At 41.8% G+C, this 26,475-nt stretch overlaps 1 pseudogene; it reads left to right on the forward strand.

Annotated features, from left to right (window-relative positions):
- Positions 1-26,475, forward strand: part of LOC149470414 (sodium channel protein type 8 subunit alpha pseudogene) — a 28,865-nt pseudogene extending 2,390 nt beyond the window's left edge.

Genomic DNA, 26,475 nt, shown 5'->3' on the forward strand with positions numbered 1-26,475 from the left:
AAATAAGAAGCTTCACAATTAGAATACATATGGAGGATGCATTTGTTTGGTTGTTCAATGGAGAAGTTACTGAAACATGTAGTCTGTGCCGTGTTTTGCATTTTTTTTTTTCTGCCCAACCAAAAATGTTTACCTTTAACCAAAAAAAAACTGCAGTAAAAAACAAAGCATGTAAAAATGCAAAAATCATTGAAAGTGATCAAAGCAAAAAAGCATAGGCGTTAACCAAGCCTTCAGCTGCAATGGATTGCATTAACCTTTGCTTTTAGTAGTGATAAGCTTTTGTTTTTCCTACAAAATTGCTTGGCAAATGTCATGGTCCTCTAATATTGAAGTTAATGCTCAGCCTCCTATAAACGTCTGTTCTAAATGCTGAAGCCCCTAAAAAAGCAAAAGTCAAAAACAAAGTACAAGAATAGATTGCAACAAAACACAACATTCACATTCTTTCAAAAATGTGGACTTGTTTACAAAATTAAAACATGAAACCAAGAATTGGATGGGCAGTTAGGGTATTGGTGTGATGGGCAGTGGGAGTGCTGAAGTGAGGGTTTATGGACATGCAGGAAGCTATTGTCTTTTCCTATAGCAGGTATGGAAAGGTGTAGCATGGGAAGGGATGTTGGAGCTGTAAAAAAAGGAACATGAAGGTGGGGCGTAGAAAGGGATGTTGGGCTGCTTAAGGGGGCTGGGCTCAGGAATGTGAAGGTGGGGCATAGGAAAGGATGTTGGGCTGCCTAGAGGCTGGAGCTTTAGGTTGGAGTTGGAAAGACAGATGTGAAGGAATGTTGGACTGGATAGAAGTGGTGGGGTGAACTTGGGAAGTAGAAGCAGAGGACTGTTAGGAAACAGAGGAGAGATGGACAAGCAAAATTTTGAAGGAGGTGGCCTTTTCAAGAAGATAGAGAGGGGTCTCCGCTAAATTTTATAAACTGTGAAACAAAAACAAGTATTTGCTGTGAGAGTTTTGGATTTTATCTCAGCCTCTTATTGCAGATATAAAGCAACATGAAGATGTTGGTCTTACCAAGAGGGGCAAGAAATGTAAACCGAGATATCAGAAGCACAAGATCACAATCCAGTACACTAAACAGGACAGTCACTGATAGCTCACTAAACAGACTGGCAACTTTATCTGTTGGGCTTTTATGGCAGATTAGGTGCTCATTCGCTAATGGCACCACATGCAAATATTTATTGAGCCATAATGGCAGAAGCAGACTTCCAGTTTTATGAGAAGGATTATGAGCAGGTCATTAATACCATTCACCTTGTGCCACAATATATCCACTTTTCATAATATGCTGTAGAGTAGAGGACAGTAAAGGTGGATTTCTACTGGGGTGCTCACTTCCCAAATATTGTTGGTTCAATTGATTGCATCCATATTGCAATCTGGCCCCCTAGGCACAAGGAAGTGAGCTTCAGGAAGCACAAGAAGTACCACTCACTCAATGTTCAATTAGTGTGCGACGCCAGTCAGCACATAAAAGAGCAAAAACCAGGTTTCCCAGAATCATGTTACCACACCTCCATCCTTCACCACAGTGGGCTCTTTCAGAAGTTTGAGAATGATCAAATGCCCTCTGGGTGGCTTATGGGAAAAAAGTATTACATTGGGTTTGTGTGTTAAATGAGGTAAAGCCATATGGACCACACAACATACCACAACAAATACAATAATAGGAATTACAAAATCTGTCAGTGATGCTATGAGGTCTTCCTGAGAACATAAAGATGACATTGAGCAGGAAAAATGCATTGAAAATATTTGATTTAAAAAAAAAAAAAAAAAAAAAGTGCCTGAAAAAGGATGTGACTATTGAGATTTGGATATTAATACATCATTCATGGTTATTGTGGTTCATTCTGGGACCGTTTTATGGAAGTGTTACGGATATTCTTCTGATGGCCTTCACCATGGCCTCTGCCGTCTTGTATTTGATACAAAAAAGGTAAAGCAACCATTTTCTATATTTTAAAATTATAGATCCGATTAAAAATTACACATCTTAGCCGGCTGAGCTGTGTTCATCCTCCTGACTTTATATAATGAAACTGGAAAGTCGGCATAGCTGGTTGGCAGAGTATTTCTTGTAGTTCATCCTTCTGGTATGTTTAGTCTTTTCATGGAAGTATCACCAAGATGGTTCTGGCAGCAGATATGCCTTTCCATCAATACTGGGCAATGCTTAAAAAGGAGACGTTCACCTTTGGGAACATGTTTCATGTTCAACCCGTTTTTAATATAGCACATGTAGCATGTTCCAGCCACCGCAAGCCCCTCGGCCCCTAGTACAAGGAAATTTCTCCCCGTACTGTCAAATTTGAAAACAGAGCAGCTATGTGCGGCTCCAGCCACAAATCCACATCATTCACAGTTTTCCATGAAGACTTGCATGGCATCAGTGATCTACTGATAGCCGGGGCAATGCTTCCTGTAGACAAAATAAAAGCAGATTTTACCTGCAAAAGAATTGGCTTTAGTTTTGTCCAAAAGGTGAACTTATCCTTTAAAATTAAAATTTCTTACCCAAAGACTATTGATCAAAATGAGTCTTCATCACCAGCTACTGAGAGCCCCCACCACCACAAATGAACTGGTAACTATTGGATATATCCCGGCACTTGTGTATTGCTATGTGTCTTCGCTTTTCCATTTGTTGATAATTTTCTTGTTTATAGATTGCAGGTTTTTCATACTTGGGTTCCATGTACACTACAGCTGATAAATGTAAACGTTTAGGAGCTTTTCTGCATTTTTTCAGCAGCCCCTGAACCCTCCCTAATGTTTTCCTATGTGTCCGTGTACACATCGTCATTTACAGGCAGTTGAGTTTACAGTAGTTTTTTTGAATGCACCAAACCTGCATTCAGGAGTAGATTTATCAGCGTTTCAAACGCCAAATGAGTGTAAATGCAGCTAACCGTGTTTATAAGCATTTGGAAAATTCTCAACTCTTCCATTTCCAGATTCTGTCCAGAGCCTTTTTTCATCATGAAATATGCACGCAAAGTGTTTTCCCGCTACTCAAACGGACCCGGTAAACCAAACTTTGAGGTTCCGCAGGAAAGAAAAAATGTTAGACATTGCTGCAATAATTTCTGCACAGAAATAAACTGGAACACATCTAAAACAAAAAAAAAAAAAAAAAAAAAGGAAGAAGAAGAGGACAGCCCATGTTAAAATATTGCTCTCTCGAAATGTCTAAAATAGTTATTTTTTACAGTTTCAGTGCATTCTGGGCATTTTGGAATGTCTCCTGAGGTTATCTTTAAAAAAAACACTTCTTAACGCAAACGTTCATAAACGCGGTATGCAAACGCAGCTAAAACTAGTTTTTTTAACCTACGTTTTCCAGCAGTCAGTTTCCATCGTTCAGAAGTGTCCCGTGTACATGGGGCCTTAGATTATTATAACGGAGCTCCATACATTTCTGTGGTGTTCAAAGTCTATAGTGTCCAAACCTTATTCCCGAGTCATGTACATGTAGATGTGAAGATCTAGTGAGCATTTCAGATTTCTAGCTATATAACTGAGGGTAACGGAATTCATATTTGATAAAAAGGTCTATAGTTTCTCTTTAGAGATTTTTCTGCCCAATGTAATGTTTGTTTTTTTTCCTTCTCTCCAGGACACTATGGCCTCCATGGCTCATGATGTGGAACATCCTCTGGATAGAATGGTCTCATTTTCTCAAGCACTACAGCAGTACATACTCCTTGTGAAGGAACTAGGAAAGAAGGTGGATTTGGAAAAGTATGACCGAAAAAAAAAAAAAAAAAAAGTCTGAATTAATCTAACCACCATTTCAATATCCTCTACAAATATTTATGTATGTTCAGAGAAATGTGATCTGCAAGACAGACTTTCAAGAGGTCACAAACTGTAGACTCACTCTAAAAAAGGAACTGTAGAGTAGAATCCCCATTCAGTACTCTTAGTGAAGAGAAACAATATGATCCAATGACAGTTAATACATTCTATCAATAGAAAACACTTAAAACCTTTGTTCCAGTCCATTTCAGCATCTGGGGCATGAGGCTTACAGGCATTTTAGGTCCCTGTCAGGATGGCCATGCAGGGACAAGACGGCTCCTCTGGGTGGACTCGTGCATCTTCACAGGATAATCCACATTCCTTCTTGTAGAAGTAGATCAGACAAGTGCTGATTGATACTTGTGTGCCGCAGCGTGCTCATGTGCACCCCTGGCAGATTGTGGCACCAAACGGGCTATTTAAATTGAGCCAGTACTCATGTTCAGTGCTACTTTATCTTCAAACGTCCTGTGATCCTGTATCCCAATTCCAGTTGCTAACCCGGCTTGTCCCGACTACCCACTGACCTCGGCTCCTGTCTGCTCCATTGGCCTTTACTTCACTGATCAGTTCCAGATCTTGCTTGTATCTTGATCACGCGTCTGCCTTTTCCCCTAAACCCGATCTGGCCTGTCCATCTCTTCTACTTTGTGTGCTCTGTTGCTGATACCAAATTACCACCCCCCTGTTCCAGTCTATATACAGGCTGCTGCCAGCAACTGCTGTTGCCATCACCAGTCTGATTCAGTCTGCTGCCTAGCTTCCTTCCTTACAGAAGGCTCCAGCATGGACACCTGCTCTGCTGCTAGCAAGACTTGCAAACACTTGTGCCACTCTGTACTCCTGAGCCTTCTCTTTACACTACCAGAGGCCCCAAGTCAGACGTGTACGAGTGGCTTTCCTCCTATCAGGCTCTGCTACCAGGTACATGATGACTCCATAATAATCTTACAGATGGAAACTAGCACTCTACCTGATCAATAATAGGGACTCTAAAAACACATTGGCCTTTGGCTGAATCTTTTTACCTCCAAGTGCAATGCCAAGCTGCAGTTCTAAAGCTTGCACAATCCTCTTGTATTAGGAGAGGTATAGACTCCAGACTGTGAGGTATCATTCCCCCCCCAGTACAAATTAGTAAGACCTCATCTGGAATATGCAGTAAAGTTTTGGGCACCAATTCACAAAAAGAACATTGGGGAACTGGAGAAAGTACAGAGAAGGGCAACCAAACTGATAAGAGGCATGGAGGAGATCAGCTATGAGGAATGATTAGCGAAACTTCATTTATTATCTCGAGAACAGGAGATTAAGGGGGATGCGATCTCCATGTATAATACATAAGGGGGGGGGATACGATCTCCATGTATAATACATAAGGGGGGGGGGGATATGCAATCTCCATGTACAACACATAAGGGGGGGGGGGGATATGCAATCTCCATGTACAACACATAAGGGGGGGGGATATGCAATCTCCATGTACAACACATAAGGGGGGGGGGATATGCAATCTCCATGTACAACACATAAGGGGGGGGGGATACGCAATCTCCATGTACAACACATAAGGGGGGGGGGATACGATCTCCATGTACAACACATAAGGGGGGGGATACGATCTCCATGTACAACACATAAGGGGGGATACGATCTCTTCATGTGTAATACATAAGGGGGGATACGATCTCTCCATGTGTAATACATAAGGGGGGATACGATCTCCATGTATAATACATAAGGGGGGATACGATCTCCATGTATAATACATAAGGGGGGATACGATCTCCATGTATAATACATAAGGGGGGATATGATCTCTATGTATAATACATAAGGGGGGGTATGATCTCCATGTATAATACATAAGGGGGGATACGATCTCCATGTATAATACATAAGGGGGGGTGTGATCACCATGTATAATCCATAAGGGGGGATGCGATCATGCATAATCCATAAGGGGGGTGCAATCAGCATGTATAATACACAAGGGGGGATATGATCTCCATATATAATTCATAAGGGGGGGTGCGATCATGTATAATACAAAAAGGGGGGATATAAGGGGGGGATATGATCTCCATGTATAATACATAAGGGGGGGATATGATCTCCATGTATAATACATAAAGGGGGGGGGTGCGATCACCATGTATAATACATAAAGGGGGGGGGGGGGGGGATATGATCACCATACTTCTGACCTAAAACCGTACAGCTTGCCATCAGAATGAAGGTGGTTCTGCTCATCGCCTTGTGCTGCATCAAGTTTTATCTTTGCCAGCATCTCCTACGGAAAGTCCCATCATATGTGCTAATGATGACTGTGACCTAACAGATCCCGGTACCAATAATGACGTCATAGAAGAACATGGTTCTGGAGATGACAGGACTGATTGGAAAGGAACAAGGAGAGGTTTCTGGAGAAGAGGAGAGAACACAGGACTGATTGTAAATAAGTTCCATGAGTCGGGCCCTCCTATTCCTTCTGTACTGAAATGTATTGTCTTATAATACATAAGGGGGGGGGGGGGGAGATATGATCTCCATGTATAATACATAAGGGGGGGGGGGGGGGAGATATGATCTCCATGTATAATACATAAGGGGGGGGGGGGGGGGGATATGATCTCCATGTATAATACATATGGGGGGGTATGATCTCCATGTATAATACATATGGGGGGGTATGATCTCCATGTATAATACACAAGGGGGGGGTATGATCTCCATGTATAATACACAAGGGGGGGGTATGATCTCCATGTATAATACACAAGGGGGGGGTATGATCTCCATGTATAATACATAAGGGGGGGGTATGATCTCCATGTATAATACATAAGGGGGGGGTATGATCTCCATGTATAATACATAAGGGGGGGGGTATGATCTCCATGTATAATACATAAGGGGGGGATATGATCACCATGTATAATACATCGGTGGTCCATATAGTGATCTCGGTGTAGAGTTATTCACCCCAAGGTCATCACAGAATATGGGGGCGCTATTTTCATGTATTTTCCTCCAGACATTAATCTACAAAAACACGGAAAGGTTTCTTCACAGTGAGAGAGCTGTGAAAATGTGGAATAGACTCCCTCAAAAAGTTAGTTCTGGCCAGTTCAGTGGATTGCTTAAATGAAAAAAAAAAAAAATAAAGTCCTGGACACACAATATAACCTTTTATAGGTAAAGTTGATCCAGGGAATATCCGATTGGCTCTCGGGGGATCAGGAAGGAAATTTTTTCCATGCAGGAGCAAATTGGATTGTGCTTTGCTGGGTTTTTTGCCTTCCTCTGGATCAACTGTGGGTGTAGGATATAATTTTTTTCAAATTGTGTAACTGGGATGGACTTTGTCTTGTTTCAGCCAAACTATGTAACTTGCATCTTTAGAAAAAAATGTATGATTTCCACTGCCTGGGCAAAGTGGAGAGGATCAGGAGTCCTTCATTCCATCCCGGTTATCAGTTCAAGTGCTGCCTTCTGGTAGACGTTAGGGCAGTGGTTCTTAACCTGGGTTTGATCGAACTCCAGGGGTTCTGTGAGTCAGTCTCACGGGTTCGGCGGAGGTGAAGACCCACACCCGACTCATATGATTCGTGATGACATGCCCTGCTTGTCCATCATTGGCTGCAGGTGGTCACGCAACATCGCTTAGCCCAGTGGTCGGCAAGCCGCGGCTCTTTACACGCTTTAATGCGGCTCTTGTGTGCCAGGTGCCCGCTCCCCTCCCTCCTCTCGGGCGGCAGGGACTCTGCAGCGTGATCCAAAAAAAAAAAAACAAAAAAAAAAACCAGCCAGGGCAGCGCGCTCAAATGCAATGATTGGCCAGTCTCGCTGCCACTCACATCCTGATAGCCAGTGATTGGCTGTCAGGATGTGTGTAGGCGGGGCAGCGTGACGAACGTGAGAGGAGCTAGACTCCTCTCACAGTCCGCCCTGAAGACCGGAACGGCGCGGGAATACGGCGAGAGAAACGCGGAGCAAAGGTAAGTGAATTGACACAGGGGGGACTTGGCTTACTACTTGCTACTTACTTACTACTACTCTATGGGGGATGAATTACTCTATGGGGGATGAATTACTCTATGGGGGATGAATTACTCTATGGGGGATGAATTACTCTATGGGGGATGAATTACTCTATGGGGGATGAATTACTATAAAAAACTGGTTCTTAACCTGGGTTCGATCGAACCCCAGGGGTTCAGTGAGTCAGTCTTGCGGGTTCGGCGGAGGTGAAGACCCACACCCGACTCATATGATTCGTGCAGTAAATATTATGTTTTTGTGTGAAAATCATGTTTTAATGGTTTTGTTCATTTTGTGCACCTATGTATAAATATATACCTATGTTTTGAATTTTAAAAATCATATTTTATTTTTCCAATTAAAAAGGGTTCGGTGAACGCGCATATGAAACTGGTGGGGTTCAGTACCTCCAACAAGGTTAAGAACCACTGCGTTAGAGGAATATCAAGGCCACGAGGAGATACATGGATGGCATTTTTTTCCCCACAGACAATAAAGGCAGTGAATGGGATTTTAACTATTTAGCCTATAGTTGGGGACAATTGGATATTGCCATTATAAAAACAGGATGTTTAGTTATTATGCAAGTATTTATGAATGTGAGTCAAGTATTGATTTTAAAATGTGTGGGAGTTAATTCTCTGTAATTGGACATTATTCACAATGACAATAAATCTCATCTTATCTACCTGGAAAATCTTCAGGAGGCCAGACAGTGAGAGGAGCGATACATTTTAGTATGGAGCCAAAACCAATAAAAAGGAGCAGTAATCTGATGTGTGAGAGGGGAAAAATGTTCCCAACAGACGAGAGTGTGGCCATTTTGTTGTAGCTCAAAAGTAGCAATGGAGTCTCTTGTGGAGATGTGTGCGCCCAGCGTGGAGGAGGTAATAATGTTGGTTATAGTCCTGGAACATGAATGCTTTAAAATGTTAGAAGTGCTGGAGCTAATTATCTCAGGTCAGGGAAGGTGGGGGGGGGGGGGGGGTTGAAGCATAAATTGTATGAAAAAAAAAATAGGTCAGTGTTCCCCCCAATGTTTGGTCATCGTCCAAATGTCTTCAGATCTGGTTCTCATATCCAACATCACCAATTACAGGATCCGGCTGTCTCAAGAATGATTACCTGGATTATCTAGGTTGTAACCTGGGATCTGCACAGAATAAAGTCCTGAAAACTTCAAAAGATAACAGAAGGTCACTGATTATCCCGATTGTACAGAGAAGAGACAATAAAAGCTGATTTTGGATCAGGAATTTTACTGGTCCATGACCAAGGACTGACATTAACAGGTCTGTACCTACCCTTTCATTATTTTAATATTAGGATTCTATTTGTGTTACCAAAAATGTCTTAGAAAATATATATATTTCTGGATGTGCACACAAGATTTTCGAATGCTATGCTATTTGTAGATTTTTTTAGGTTAATAACTGGAGCAGAAATTAAAGGTTTAAAAAAACAAAAAAAGCTGTGGAGAAGGAGAAAGTCAGCAAGCTTCCAAAACTAACATCTTGGCTGAAATCAGATTCCATGTCATAACCATTGGTACCGATTCCTCAAATCCTTAATCTACTTTCACATCTACTCCTTCACCCATTCCTCCAGTTCCAGCAGAGAAAAAAAAAAAAAAAAAAACTTCCTGATGACATTCCACAAGAGGAATCAGCTGAATCTATGATGGTAAGGAGTGTGACTGATCTGATCTAAGGCCTCTGACCGCACACAGAGGAGGAAGTTTTGCTCAAATTTAATCCAGCATGGAGTAAAAGGGGAAAAAAAGAAAAAAGTTTTCAATGTCTAATATAATTAAGGTAAATGCAATTTATACATGATATTGTAATAGTTTCAGGGCCATTTACTTGGTGGCCTTTTTATTACCCCTCAGAATATCAAAGGTTACTTGTTAAAAAGGAAGGATTATACAAGTCCAGAAAACTCGGAGGTCCTCTATGTATTATGTCAAGGTGGTGATTTTCCTCTCCTTTCTCTGCATTTACTGTATCTCATCCTACACCTACAGGGAGTCCCTGACACCCTCGGATGTGTAGTTTTAGGTGAGGGAGATGTATTGTTTCACAATAAGCAAATCAAAAATTAAAATGTCCAAATATCTAACAGAGAAAAGGAAACCTAAGCCCCTGATGAAGCAGAATGTTCAAAATTCGGGAAATACATTGAGCAGACAATATCGGTCAAACACACTATAGGGGTTTATAAAAGTTTTGCTATTGGGAGGTGTCTTTCCCTCATATTTCTATATTTTGTACATATTAGTGCTCCAGTTTAGTGGGTGATAGAAAATGTGTAGTTTGTGGATTTCCAAACTGTTGGATTAAAACAAATTTGCAAACGGTGGCTCAGGAGCCGGATGTGGCCTTTTGCTTGCTTTTATCTGGCCCTTTGGGCACCATTTCATTCACTGACACTAGTGACAGGTCCTCCCAATGACACACAATGGGGCCCAATTCCTCCCAATGACAAATGGGGCCCAATTCCTCCCGATGACAAACAAATGGGGCCCAATTCCTCCCGATGACAAACAAATGGGGCCCAATTCCTCCCGATGACAAACAAATGGAGCACAATTCCTCCCGATGACAAACAAATGGGGCCCAATTCCTCCCGATGACAAACAAATGGAGCACAATTCCTCCCGATGACAAACAAATGGGGCCCAATTCCTCCCGATGACAAACAAATGGGGCCCAATTCCTCCCGATGACAAACAAATTGGGCCCAATTCCTTTCACTGACACCAAAGATAAGCAAAATGTTTATTCCAATTGATGCTGGGACATTTTCTTCTCTCAATGGCCAGTCCAGCCCCCTTTGATGTCTGAACAGTAAACTAGCCCTTTATTTAAAAAAAGGTTTGAAAACACCTGATATTTGTGGTTTCTCAAAAGTCCTGCCTTCTGTACATTTTGTCTCTAGCATTCTATGACCCGGGGACATAGAAATAACACTTCTGATATTTTTGAAAGTGCAGCACATTTTGAAATGGCCTCTTATTAATGACTGGAAGCACAGGACTTAAAGCTGTAGCAGAACATGAAAAAACTGAAAGAAAAAACAAACATGAGAAATGCCTGAGGAGATATTTGATGCACCATAGGAGTAAAGATTCTTACTTGAATATCACTCAGAACAGGAGTGCTGGCAGAAATGTATTAACAGTTTCTGTGATTCACCATTTTGCAGAGAATCAAATTATTGGGTCACCAAGAAATGGAAACTATTTAGGTATAACAGGCCTGATGAGACAGGAGCGTGATATCCAGGACCTGAGAATCAACAGAATAGCTCAGCAGCATACAAATCAGCAGGATAACCTCACGCACACTAGGCATCAGAAACACCACTTTTCAGGGCAGCCGGCTTAATTTTCTGCCTTTAGATGCCCTTCCATGTTAGCTGATGTGTCCGTGCACATATAGGCATTTTCAGACATTTATAGATCGATCAGGGGGGGAAAAAAAAAAAAACAAAAAACCACAGGGCAGGTAAACACGCTTAGAAACACAGATTTAGAAGAGTTGCAGTGTGCATGAGGCCTTGGGCCTTCTGTAAACAGGAAGAGTATAATTGTAGCTGTGAATGTTATCCTGAGTGTTGTATACAGGAAGACATAGCCTTGCTTTGAGCCGTGTTCTTTATGCCCCCCTTACTGCCACTTTGAGCGATCATAAATCTTTAGTATTAGTTACATAAGCTTTCATCAAACTTCAGAAGGCTTTTACCAAGTTGTAACATGGAGTTTATGATACTCATTTCTCTTTGTGTCAGAGATCAGTTAGTGGCTGTGAAAATGCTGAGTAAAGACACGACTCCAATGGACAACTTCTTGCTGGAATGTCTATCAGCCTCAGCGGCCATCAAACAATGAATATTTAAGTTAGAGTTATGTTCACTGTCCCGTGTTTTTACTTTGAGGTTTTATAAAATGTTCACCGGGTACATTGAGTTGGTGGGACATAGGGAAAGCAGCTTGTTTTAGGTGTGTGACTTGCTCCGTTGGAAGCCGGGGTACAATAATTAAGATGGGTTAAGTTAGATATCTTGTGCCATCTATGGCAGCTCCCATTCTGTATGCTGAGAGTTCTCCTTGAACAATGGCCAGGACACCCTATGACTAAGAGCACTTGCTCGAAACACGCCAGGGTCGGGCTGTAGCTGTTTTGACGCCTTACCGCCGGCACCACAAGGGGTCCCGGCGGCAGCTTGCAATCGGTCAGTAATCTATTTTATTTGCTTTCTTGCTTTATACATACCCATTGTGTGGAATAAAACAAACATTCTAAAAAGGCAATATTGCACTACTGGCCTCCTCTGTTTCTTTCTGAGCTCCTGTGGGAGCCAGGTACATCCGCAGAGTGGTTACCATTTGGGAAGGCTAAGTGCAAACCGTGGGATAGCGAAGGAGGCATTGACTAGATCTGACCAGACCTTTTTGATGAGATGTCCGATGTCTTTAATATATCATACAAATGTGCAAAAAAGGTTGCGTATCTGGTGAGTGCGCAATCTACACTTTGTCTCACGGATACCAGAAGATCATTTGAGATCTCGTTCACGCCTGCACTCTGGACATGTTTTAGACAGTGTTTTTTCACGTTTATGTTGGCCACATATTCTAGTGGCACATACATAGATGCACAGTGTCACTTTATATATTTGTGTGCACTCTTACATGTTTATATATGTATTTATTTTTTGGTTTTAACAGCGCTGCATGTTTTTTTATCTGTTTTAGAGGTCTTATATGGTGCCTTGTGTACAGCTGCTGTAATCTGGGAATTGATAGACTGGAAGGCGCTCGCTTACTTTATATGTTTTTATCCTTGAACAATCTTCCTACTTTATTCAGCAGTAATCATGCTTTTTTTTTCCTATGTCGAGTACCATATTAATGTCTTGTCACTGGGGGGATATACCAAACACTGGTGCATGCAGAATCTAGTGCAGTTGTGCATAATAACCAATCAACTTCCAGCTTTTATTATCAAAGCTTATTTGAACAAGCTGAAGTAAGAAGCTGATTGGTTGCTATGCACGGCTGCACCAGAATCAAAGTGCTTCAGTTTTAGTATATCTTCCTCGTTTTTTTTCACAGGTTGGATTAAATTGTGTTCCACAGATAGCAAGTGCATTGTACTTCATGCATAGCAAAGGAATGGTCAATCGGCGCATTCATCTCAACAATATTCTACCAAAAAAGGACTTTGAATGCAATGTGATCAAATTGGCAGATTTTGGACTCAGAATGCCACAAAGGTACTCAAGCACCATCTAAGTCTTGATTCATTCCATTCACAACAACTGATCAGTGTAACCTAAAATGGAGGTGAACAATTTTTGCTGCCCCAAAGTATTGATGTTTGGGCCTTTGGTGTCATGGTGTACACTGCTAGTACTGGGTTCTTCCCTTGGAAAGGAGCAGAAGATCACAAGCAAATGTATATGGACTTGGCGGCAGATAAAATAGGATCTCACCTTTGCACCAGGTAGGTGGATGTCATGGAAATTTTGTATTGTTGGTCGAACTTTAAATGTGTCATATATGAGTGTTATTCATATGTCTCTCGTGTGGCTTAATTAAAGCTCTGAAGGCTGCAATTGGGCCATGCGCATGTACAATGTATGTATTACAGTACTCAGCTTGGTAATGGATGAGATGGCAGATCTGCGCTTATAGACCGGCGTGTATACCACCACGGCATTCGATGCGAATGTCGCTGGCAGTAGACCGTGGGCCTGTATCCACATATCAGCAGCATAGTACCACATGGGCTTCATAACGCAAGGCGCCAAGCGGTGTGAACTCCACGTGTAGGCTTATGCATATCTTACAACCCATTACCAACTTGAAACTGTATCTTGGATGGATGTGTTTTAATAAAGATCGTATCGGGCCCATCCAGGTACAGACTGGTGTTTAGCTTAGGGAATACTTGTACAAAGGATTTGCATGCCAATGGGAGCTAGTAGGACAGGAAATATGACCTCAGATGGCTCATGGGGGGGAAGGGGAGGAAGTCTGCTGACCTCAGAAGGCTCATGGGGGAGGACCAGTGATAGATAATAGGAAAGGCTATGCTCCAATCGGAATGTACATCCTGTGTATAGGCACTCCCCATTGCATTGTTCGGTGGGAGGGGATTGACTTTATTCATGTGGGGGGCATGTGTGTATTTTTAATAAAACCAGGGGCTGAGTCTGAAACCGGCCCTTATGTGAATTCAACCATCATCCTAAGAGTGTCGTTTGATCATTCTAGGGTAACGGAGCTCCATCACCCACACATTTCAACAGAAGCTAAAAGTAGTTGGATGGGCAGGAATCGTGTAGTTTAGCTACAGTCGTGGTAAGCAATATATGTGTAACTTTTCTATGAACAAATACATCAAATCAAACCCAAAAATTATATAAAATTAAAAATCAAATATAAAATTAAAAATCAAATATAAAATATATAAAATAATGTCCAAAAGTCCCACCGTGTCCAAAAAATAAAAATAAATAATAAAAATAAAAGTAAAAACAAAACAAAAAAAAAGTCCCAAAAAAAAATATAATCCTCACAAGTGTAAACTCAAAACACTTAAACTTTTTCTTCTTCTTGCATCACCACAAACCTTCTTAATACCCGCAGATCCTGATATTCATGCACCTCAAAAAAGAAAAAGAACTCGACATAGTGTCATACCTAAATAATGTAAACACACGTGCCACTATATGTGCCGCATGCAAAATCAATGTGTATACTCCAACCAAGTGTCAAAACACATAAGAGTGAAAACACATTCCCATAGAATATGTCATGTGTGAGAAACCACATCACAGATAAACTGCCAGTGTATCACACCACACCCTATGTATATGAAAAAGTGAAAACCAACACCCAAATCTCCACTCTCAACTCTAATAAGGATGGGTAATTACCCTATAGAAGAAACAGCAGGGCAGATTAACCACTCAGGGTTACAATCTCCTCTCATTAATTTTCTCCAACGATTAGGGTCACCTCCTCCACTTTCCTCCAGAAAACCAGTCACAATAAAAAAAAAAAAAAAAAAAAAAAGGTATTCTTCTTTATTAATAACTCACATAACATTCCGTGGTAACAGCTCCTCCTCACAAGCAGTGTGTACATGGACAGGTTCAGGGAAACATAAACCACATGTTCCCACTTCCAAGATGGCCGCGATCGCACTTCCGGTCAACGTCGATGCGTATGACGTCACGTGTCACTGACGCGTTTCGTCACTTCCTTTGACTTTTTCAGAAAAAGTCAAAGGAAGTGACGAAACGCGTCAGTGACACGTGACGTCATACGCATCGACGTTGACCGGAAGTGCGATCGCGGCCATCTTGGAAGTGGGAACATGTGGTTTATGTTTCCCTGAACCTGTCCATGTACACACTGCTTGTGAGGAGGAGCTGTTACCACGGAATATTATGTGAGGAGCTGTTACCACGGAATGTTATGTGAGTTAATAAAGAAGAATACCTTTTTTTTTTTTTTTTTATTGTGACTGGTTTTCTGGAGGAAAGTGGAGGAGGTGACCCTAATCGTTGGAGAAAATTAATGAGAGGAGATTGTAACCCTGAGTGGTTAATCTGCCCTGCTGTTTCTTCTATAGGGTAATTACCCATCCTTATTAGAGTTGAGAGTGGAGATTTGGGTGTTGGTTTTCACTTTTTCATATACATAGGGTGTGGTGTGATACACTGGCAGTTTATCTGTGAAGTGGTTTCTCACACATGACATTCTATGGGAATGTGTTTTCACTCTTATGTGTTTTGACACTTGGTTGGAGTATACACATTGATTTTGCATGCGGCACATATAGTGGCACGTGTGTTTACATTATTTAAGGTATGACACTATGTCGAGTTCTTTCTTTTTTGAGGTGCATGAATTTCAGGATCTGCGGGTATTAAGAAGGTTTGTGGTGATGCAAGAAGAAGAAAAAGTTTAAGTGTTTTGAGTTTACACTTGTGAGGATTATATATTTTTTTTTGGGACTTTTGTTTTGTTTTTACTTTTATTTTTATTCTTATTTATTTTTGTTTTTTGGACATGGTGGGACTTTGACATTTTATATATTTTATATTTGATTTTTAATTTTATATAATTTTTGGGTTTGATTTGATGTATTTGTTCATAGAAAAGTTACACATATATGGTTTTACTGGCCTTCAAGGGTGAAGGTATATCACTTTTCTGGGTTATTATAGGTTTAAGTGTTGTGATATTTAAGTATAAGTCGTGGTAAGCAAGATTCGCACAGCTTTATGGTGGATTTCTGCGCATCCAGCTGCGAGTACTCACGGTAAGGAGAAATTCATTAAAGCGAATTTCCAAGACAGTGGAGAATATTCTTAAGTCAGGCAGATGTTCTGGAACATATTGGTCCTCAATGCTCCCAAGAGGTGCTCTGCTATGGACATTGTAGAGCATGTTCACCTGCCATGAAAAGCAGACATGCTTCCAAAAAACAAGGATTACAGTAATGTGTGACAGAATGCAAGATGTCCATTGTAGAGTTTCTATAAGTGCTGCCTCATGTCTTCTAGATCATGATAACCTAGCATGCCTCAATATTGTAGCGGAGGTGGAAACCATACAACACCCCTTTTTATGACCTAATTAGGAGACTGGCGTGTTGGATGTACTCTGGGAACTGTACAAACCTCAAGGGTAGGGAGACACTGGGGTGGCACAGTGTTCATGTCATCTGGTTGTAGTGTAAGGGGGCTCCAGATGTTTGAAGGAGGTGTCATGCTTCCTCCAGAGAACAGGCAGAAGCAGGAGTACCTACATTTGCATCTTCTGCACATTCTACTTCTGACTCCTGCCCTGAAGGTGGCTTACTGAGGTAAGGCAGAGTGCAGCAGCCCCGCTTTCTGGCCTTCTCCCATGCAGAGAACCTGACCCAGGTGTCATTATCTGGAGTGTTAGGAATGCAGAAGAAGTGAGGCCAAGTCATCCCATGCTGGTTAGGATGAAAGACCAGCTGTGGGATGAGATTGCAGTGGAAGGCAGGGTTTTTCATCCCATTAAAAAGGGTATATGTGAAATGAATCAACTTTTTGAAAAAGAGGTCTTGCTCTGTGGGCTATGCAGGTGTGAGATGGGGAAACCGCTCTCATTGTTTGAACACTGTGTGCAGTAAATTATTGTGTGGACTAAATTAAATGTTCAGGACTGACATTCTGCTGTTTAGCCACAAGATGCCACTGTTTTCCTAACAGCCGCAGACAGCATAGATAAATTCTATATTCATGAAGAGGTGGGGTTTTCACAGAGTTTAGAGAACAGGAAGAAGAGAGACAGCAGCCTTGTTTGGAGGATGGTGAATGCAGGAGCCGTGTGAGCAGAGAATCTGATGGCATCCAGGTGTGAGCATCCCTCAGTAACCAGAGCTGCAGCTAAGTGAAGCTGATAGTGTCCAAGACCCTGATCAGAGAAAGGAAGATTGCTGCCAGGAATGCTGATGAGAGCAAAGGAACAAAGCAACATACACTGCAATACCACATGCTTATTTTAGAGACATTTGTTCTGTTCAGAATCACCCGCGGATGCAAAGCAGACCTGGGTTGGTAAGATCATGCACGCACCTCATTTCAGTGTTGGCACCTAGAGACTGAGGCCAGGCCTATAGTTAGTTAGGGTCTCTGTGTCAGACCACAAGTGTTGTTACTGATCATTGCAAGGACTCCATAACTTAGTGACATTTCACATTGGAGAGCTGATAAAAATTCCACAAACTCAAGCCAGACTGGCATTTTGCTCAGAAGGAATACTCAGTCACAAACTACAGGATCAGTTATGGGAGGGGGAATACTGTAGATTTGTGTAAGATTGTAAGCTGTTGTGCTGCACCGCGGGCTAGCCTATACCATACCCCCATACACCGATTCCTGCTCTTTTAGGGTAATAACTGGTAAGGTGTGGCAGCTTAGTTGTGCCCGCCAGTAGATAAATACACCTTCTACCATCCATCAAGAGGTGCCGTGCAGCACAAGGGTCTCAGCCTTTGGGTGAATGTAAATTTTTTGTATGTTCTCAGCAGTTGTGGTTGTGTTTATTTGCCACATCTAAGTAAAATTCTGTTGTGACAAAAGCTGGTGTTGGGGTTGCTTTCCTCGTTCGTGACTACACTATCCTGGGGAGCCCACCCCGGTACGCGGCTTACACAGGGGCAGGTCAAGGGGAGGACCCCACCTATCTGCAGCTCCTGGACAAAATAAGCACTACTTCCAGTCTTTGTGTTTGGAGTTTCAACTCCGTGACAGATGATTGCAGAGTGTGCACACCAGAACAAGCCAAAATTGTTACCAATGCGATACTACATGTAAAATGTGAGTGCTATTTTAATAAAATGGAATCTCTCATTTGAACGTACTACACTATGGTGGCCTTACATGTTGTGAGTCAAACCAAGAGAATCATTATGGTGGTAATGTGAAATTTACCCCTATGGAGTGATTGCTACAAGGAGGAGGAGCGAGACCTGAGAGAGGACTCACCATCTAGGAGGTGAAACATGCAGTTTGGCTTGTTAGAATTTATGGGTCAACCCATGGAGGTGAGGATCCATCTTTAATATCAGTGTGGTGGTGCACATTTATAAAATGCTTACAGCCCCAGGAAAGTGGGTTCACTTACTCAGCAGGAAAACAGCTGTATGAACTTAAGCTTTAAAAATGGAAGAGATTCTGTGATTTTGTTCAGCACTATATTTTATATTTTGGCAATTTAGTACTTTTTTTACAGTAGCACAGCACTACTTTTTTTGGCTGTTTGTGAAGAACACAAATTGGTGGTTTGCAGCAGCTTCAAATTTGCTTGTTTTCTATATTAGTGGCAGCGCACAATTTATATATTCTAGGTTTGTTTGTTGAGTCTGTTGGCATCCGCCACCCTAAGCCTGCTTCACCGGTGTGCCACCGCATACAGGACAGCACTGCCCACCACAAACTGTTACTATCTGCAGGGTCATGCTGAAAAATGTTTTATAAGCCTTCAGCCTCAAAAAAAGTGGAGGCAGCTCTGGCCCTTCCTTTATTAGAACCTAGGGGCTGAGCTACTATGCAGCTTTTTAGTTCCAAAAGTTAAGTGTATATTTTCTGTTTAAAATTTATAATACCGATACCTCCGTGTGCTTGTGCTCCCCAGACTGCTTGTCCACTATAACTTCTTTTCCAGCACCACCCATTATGTAACAGTTTCCCACCTGGCCACTGTACATAAAATAGCCAAGTTGGGCAAGCAGCATTATGACTGGATGTACCCGTACATACTGCCAGAACCTAGGGCCGGCGATGCAATCCTGTGATGGCTGTGTCTCTGATATCACAGATCATGGGCTCACTGATTGGCCCTCCCTAGCATGTGATGGCTGAATCCAATGACAGTCAAAGTAAACAGAAGCATGTGCCTATCTGCTCTCTTCCTAAGCTCAGTGGGGGGGGGGGGGGGGGGGGGGGAGGGTCGCTGCAGTCTATCAGCTAGGTGTAGCTGATGCCTTTACTGTGCACCTACACAGAAAAATCACAGTGCAGCTATCCTACTCCATTGAACCAAGCACCATCTGTCCCAGTGTACCACTGACCAAAAACATTTTGGTGTCCTTAGTGGACCATAAACATTTGTCAGTGTTCCAGTGCACCGCCAACATCTGTCAATCCCTTGGCCCTGGAACACAAAGTAATCAGTTTAAAAAGGTGAACCGATATTTTGATTGTATCGAGATCAAATAAATGGTGCATAGACAAGATAGAACAGTCATTGTGTACAGCTGCTAGACACTCTGAAAGGCTCAGCAGAAATCAAACAGTACCCCTTTAAAAAAACAAACCCAAATGTCCTGCAGGACCTGAGGTTTAACACCAATCTCCACTCTGAAATTTACAAAAAATTAGCTGTAGTAGGATTGCAAAATTAGTCAGGATGACATGCAACATCAAGCCAATCTGAAGGAAGAGGAGTGTAAGGGGAAGGAGATTCTCTATACAAATATGGATATTTGCCCTTTTACCAATATCACCTATAGATACATTAGTGGGACGCTACCTGAATGATGTTTTTACATTTAAAATTTAGTGCCATTTACATCCATGCCCTGGGACAAGACTGAGAATACGATGGGCAATACTCAACCTTAAGGGGAGCCTCCACTCAGATGAATCTACACCGTGTACACTTGAACAATAACTCATCCAGTTAACTCAGGTCCCCATACATATGTACACCTTCACTGTTCACTTGCAATTAGTGGAAAATGCTGGACAGGTGGATGACGACAAGGCTAAGCATGCTCCCCTATCTCTCCAGGTAGATTAACGGGGCTCTACAGTGCATTTAACTTAATGCCTTGAGCTTCTGTACAGGATGGGAACCTCTGTGGTGCCGATCTATTCCTGTTGCTATGCGAGAGAACGCATGTGAAAAAAAAAAAAAAAAAAAAAAAAGTGCCAGCAGCATCTTCCTTGCTGCTAAAGGCCATTCCACCCCCAAAACGGGTACATGCCAACAAAAAGACTGAGTGACTGTACACGTCTGTTACACTTGGTAACCCTTCAAGTGACTACACACCATGACAGTGTAATGCCTTCATATCCTAATGAATCTAGTGACCCAAAACTGTAAACAACCAGTTATACAAATTGTGCCAGTTACTTGCACTGCACTCCTTTAAATAGCTTCAGACCAGACATGGAACAAAGTTTAACTCTTTACTTAGTGCAAAACAAGTACACATGCATGGAGAACCTTGTCCCTAGGCCCTAACTCAGGCTTGTGTACTGCCTTAGCATACCTGCAAAAAAGGTGTAGTCCATCAATGATAAAGTCAATGGTTATTGTCAGTGTCCACAGCTGGTGAATGCAAGGGCAGCAAGGTGTCATGCAGCCAGAGAACAAGGAGATCCATAATCTTTCCCAAATCACTGACCCTTTTTTATCTCCAGGATTAGTGGGTTGGATCCCATGAAAACCACCAAGAAGAAAACCCAGAAATTAAAAGGTTAACTATCCCTTCGGTACGGGGCAGCACCTAGCTAAATTGCAACCCTCTTGCAAGTTTATTACATTTCCAAAAATCAGATAAATGCAAATACACAGGTTTCTACGGTTTTAAAATGAAGATATGGTAAAATGCTGCGTCACACAGGTAGCAAGTGCATTGGACTTCATGCAGAGCATAGAAATTACCCTTCAGGACATCCAAGCTGGACAATATTCTGCTAATGGACTTTGAATGCAATGTCATCAAAAAGTGGCAGATTTTGAACTCCCAAGGCTTCAGGGTGCTCAAGCACCATCTATGTTTGAGTTCACTCCATACACAGCTCCTGAACTGTGCAGCTTAGGAAAATGAGGAACAATTGCTGCTTCCCCCAAGCATTGATGTGTGAGCCTTTGGTGTCATAATGTACACTGCTAGCACTGGGAGCCTGCCTTGGAAAGAATCAGAATTGTGTTCCAGTATATGGGGACTTGGCTTGGTGGCAAATCAAAAAGGATCTTAACTTGGCACAAAAGTGGAAGGAAGTTCTCTCAGGCAGGCAAATGTTGTAGGACATGTTGGCCCTCTATGCCCCCAAGAGTTGCTCTGCCATGGACATTGTAAAATACGTTCAGTGGTCATGGAAAGCAGAAATGCTTTCAGGAAAGCAAACTAGGAGTACGGTAATCTATATCCTAGTTGAAGGCAAGAATGTCTTAGTAAATCTTAGTACACTGTGGATTTGATCAAAAATCTAGCGATTTGCTTGGTGGTAAATGAAAAAAGATCTCACCTTTGCATCTGGAAAGTGGAGGAAATTCACTATTGAAGCCAGTCAGGTTCTGAGACATAGGACCTCAAAATGTTCAAGGAGGTGCTCTGCTATGGACATTGTAAAATATGCTCACCTGCTGTGGAAAGCAGAAATGCCTCCAGAAAACTGACTTGTAATATAGCTTCATCAAGTGCTGTCTTGTTTCTTCCAGATCATGAGAAACACCAATATCAGAGCTGGGAAAAAAAAAAAAAAAAAAAAAAAAAAAAAATCACATAATATTCTTTAAAGTCACCTTTTGTTAGGAGACAGGCATGTTGGATGTACTCCGGGAATTTTACAAGCCTCATGTCCTAGGTAAGGAAACAATCCAAACTTTCTTGGATACGAAGACCAAAAATTTAGTGAAGGCCAGAACTCTTTATTCCAGGACCCAAGTCCAGAGGCATCTGTGGCATGAGATGGGACACACCAAGAAATATCTTGCTCAGTGGGTTGGAGGGCATGTGGTCAGGCTTGGGGTAAATCCTACATATGAAGAGCTGCTGCAAAATCATTTATAGTCTTTGCTGCAATCACCTGGCTACAGTGTTGGGAGTCATCTCAGAATGAGACTGACGATTCACAGACATATGTACACCTTCACTGTTGACTGGGAACAGAGGTTCCGGTGCGGGCTGCATTTTCAAAAGAAGTGCAGGGACCCTGCGTTTCCCGGGGCACGGGAGTCCATTCAAATTAATGGGCTCACGCCCATGCAAAAAACACGGCCTGAAGGAACACAGATACATTTGTATTTTGGCTCCTTTTGTATTGTGCATTTTGGCATTTACGTGCATTTTCCCGCTTTTTAACCTGCTGTATTATTTTTAAGACGCATTTTGGCATGGGTTTCTTAATGTGCATTTTGACACTTTTTTTAAACACACATTTGAGTGCTTTAATGCACATTTTGGCACAGGTTGTGTTAACATGCATTTATAGTTCTTGTCCAAAAGGTGCCTGGCAGGTCTCCTGCAGACTTGTCAGAATATCTGCTTGCCATATGGGATGTACAGGATTGAATGGGGTGGTGTATGGCAAAGCAGATATTCCGACAAGCTTCAATGAACTACCATGGTGCTCCAGAGCCGTGGTAGTTCATTGAAAAACTACGAGCGCACAGCCACTAGGGCTGTCCGAACTCGTAGTTCATTTTATTCACGGAAGTCCATGAATGACGCGGCAATGTGGGCGGAGCACCGTACGGCTGCACTGTTTTCAAATTGGACAGATAATACGGGGAGACGTTTCCCTGTACAATCTGCAAAAGGGAGGGGTGGCAGGGGTGGCTGCAGCTATAGGAACATTTTACATATTCCACCCTAAAAAACAGGAGGAACATGGAACATGTTCCAAAAAGGTAAACTGATCCTTTAACCCCGCTGGTGCTGATATTAGGAAGGAAGAAGCCATCTACCTCACATCACAGCAGCTGCTCACCCATATTCTCCAGTTCTGGGACGGAGATATTTTACGGAGATGGTCAGTGAGCTCTTCAGATCTCACCTTCATAAATTGGCCATCTCTGTAAAAGTGAATGACAGAAGGGTGTGTCCTGTGATGAGAAGTGAAGAAAATGTTCTCGGCTCCTCAGCTCCATAAACTGGCACAACTTTGCTTACATAAAAGAAAGAAGCTGGGCTAGACGACATGTTCAACTTTGAGAGACTTTGAGACTTTTGGCAATAGCACGGTTTATTTCAGATCACTACCTCTGCTGGCTGGGATGGCTTGTTATTACCCGTCTTAAACCGCCCCCCAGACTGTGATCCTAAGAAGGAGAACCCAGGAAGTCCAATGCAAGGCGATTGTGGAAACCCATCTATAGGAATCTTCTTTGTCAGCTATAATCATCTCCTCTCCCATAGTGGAGAACATGTATATTGCTATAATCCTAGAACATTTTAGAGTTACCACAGAAGAGAGCGCAGATCCTCTAAGTGAGGATGACTTGGAAACATTCTATGAAATATGGGAGAAATTTGATCCCGATGCCACCCAATTTATCCAGTTCAGTAAACGCTCAGATTTTGCTGATGCCTTGGGGCATCCATTGAGATTTCCTAAGCCAAACACTATTGAACGTATTGCCATGGATTTGCCTATGGTGAGTGGTGACAGAATCCATTGTTTAGATATCCTCTTGGCCTTTACTAAACGTGTGCTTGGAGAGAGCGGGGAGCTAGATTTGTGGCAGCAAATGGAAGAGCTCTTTGTAGCTTTCATAAGTGTCTTATGAGCCCATCACCACTACGCTCAGGGCAAACAGGACGTATCAGCTGTGGTTATACAGCAGGCCTACAGACGTCATTTAACACCAAAAGGTTTTGTTTGTAGAAAACCTTCAACTAAAATGGAAAAATGGAACATATATGGACAGAAAAGGCACCGCGTTTACAGCATCGCTGCCATCATATAACAGTAACTAAACCTGAAAAAAGGAAAAAAAAAATACAAGAAGCGATGAGCGCAAAAAGACAAAACGGTCAGGGAATCCAAGTGTTGAAAAAAAAAAAAAATTTAATTCTCATTTGCAAGCAAAGATTGTTTACTAATTAATAATATCAATGCAGATCAGCTATGGAGACATTTATCTGAAGATCAATACCAAACAATCTGCTTATTATGACATGGTTGCATTTTAAAGGCAGTGAACCACCACCTGGTTAAAAAAGGACAAAAAACAAAAACAAAACAAAAAAAAAAAACAACAAGTTGTACCGCATGTCTCCCATCAACCAATGCAATTTAGGAGAAATGACCAGAACTGCAAGGAAGAGTCCAATTCCAGGGCAGCCAGATGGAGTTTAATTTTCTCATATTATTCTAAAAAAAAAAAAAGAAGAAAAAAAACACAAACACTTAGGGATGTGATTATTCAAGCAAAAACTATTTGCAATGTTACCTTAGTCAAGCAGCAAAAAAAACACAAATCTGGAAAAATTTAAGAAAAAAAAAAAAAAAACATTAAGCCCATGCCACAATTTGATATAACTGCATAATTTTTCTACATGGGCGTCATGTGATTCGGGAGATGGGAAAATTGGGTTATTTTTCTGGCTGAATGGCCAATTCCAAAAAGAAAAAAAAAAATTGCGCTCGTTCAATGCATAGAAATGACTTGTATGATGGCACGCTGTGATCAGGAATCATGCATGAAGACAAACACAAAAAACATCAGTTCTGTCCACTGCAGTGGGATAGCCGTAAGTTTGAGGCACTCCACTGAATACTGAACACTATCTGGAGGCAACTTAATATATACCCTTCACCGATATTTACCAAATCTTCACACTTTTACACATCATGGTTAGGGATTAAAGCAAGACAAAGATTTGTGTGTTTAAGGATTCTTTAAAATATCACTCTTGCACATTACAAACAAAAAAAAAAAAAAAAAAAAAAAAACTAGTCCTTTTTAAGGTTTCCTTTACTGGGGTACTATAAAAGTATTGAAAAAAAAATAGCTTCTAATAATATTCTATGTCACTGTAAACCAAAATCTAAGGCTGACGACATTCTGCTTTGTATTGTACAATGTTTTTAGTCTTCATTCTACAGACGGCATATATTTAGCAGAAGCAAAGCTGCAATATTTAGAAAAGCCTTTCATTGACAGTAAAGATCATGGCACTGGGATGTGTTTTGAAATCTGCTCATACTTTTGTATAGGCATTGTTCTCAGAAAAAAATTATGGTTTTGTTTCGCTCGGGACAATTCACAGCTTAGCACTTTAAAATGGCATGTTTCACTTTGTCCTCAATTTTGAGTTGCATTTCTCCGTTTCTTACAAAAAATGTTTTTGCCACCATATTTATAGTGGCAAAACTTGACAATGGTCAGAATAAAAAAGGTATAGTTCAAATGGCGAGTTTTAGGGTCCTGAAACGTAACAATGCGTTGTGAGAGGAGTTCCATTTCATATACCACGGAGGAACATTTCACATTTTCTTAATTACATTTTAGTGTTTTTTCCTTACTACAAGTATTAATGACTAAGAATGTTAGAGACCAGAAAATTAAGTGTATTTTTATATTCATTTTTAAGTATGGTGTGACGCCTGGCTGTTGCTGCAGTAACATTATGCAGAAAAATGAAAGCTTGCCGTGTTCTGTATGTTATTAGCTCATGCTGCTCAAAATGCTATGGAATCGTGTGATGTAAATGTGGTTGAAGAAGAAAGCCGTTTTTCGTGTGGACCTTAAAATTACCTGATATCTAGCCAAAACACAGAATGCATGAAATATACTGTACACTCATTTGTTACTAGTTCATTACTCGATTTTCTGTTAAAACCCACTTTACACTTCCAGCCGTACCTCTGTGCCAAGACAAACCCTTCCAGCCGTACCTCTGTGCCAAGACAAACCCTTCCAGCCGTACCTCTGTGCCAAGACAAACCCTTCCAGCCGTACCCCTGTGCCAAGACAAACCCTTCCAGCCGTACCTCTGTGCCAAGACAAACCCTTCCAGCCGTACCTCTGTGCCAAGACAAACCCTTCCAGCCGTACCTCTGTGCCAAGACAAACCCTTCCAGCCGTACCTCTGTGCCAAGACAAACCCTTCCAGCCGTACCTCTGTGCCAAGGCAAACCCTTCCAGCCGTACCTCTGTGCCAAGGCAAACCCTTCCAGCCGTACCTCTGTGCCAAGGCAAACCCTTCCAGCCGTACCTCTGTGCCAAGGCAAACCCTTCCAGCCGTACCTCTGAGCCAAGGCAAACCCTTCCAGCCGTACCTCTGAGCCAAGGCAAACCCTTCCAGCCGTACCTCTGA

Source organism: Staurois parvus, unplaced genomic scaffold, assembly GCF_062004578.1.
Source record: "Staurois parvus isolate SC_StPar_1 unplaced genomic scaffold, SC_StPar_1.0 ptg000046l, whole genome shotgun sequence".
Lineage (NCBI taxonomy): Eukaryota > Metazoa > Chordata > Amphibia > Anura > Ranidae > Staurois > Staurois parvus.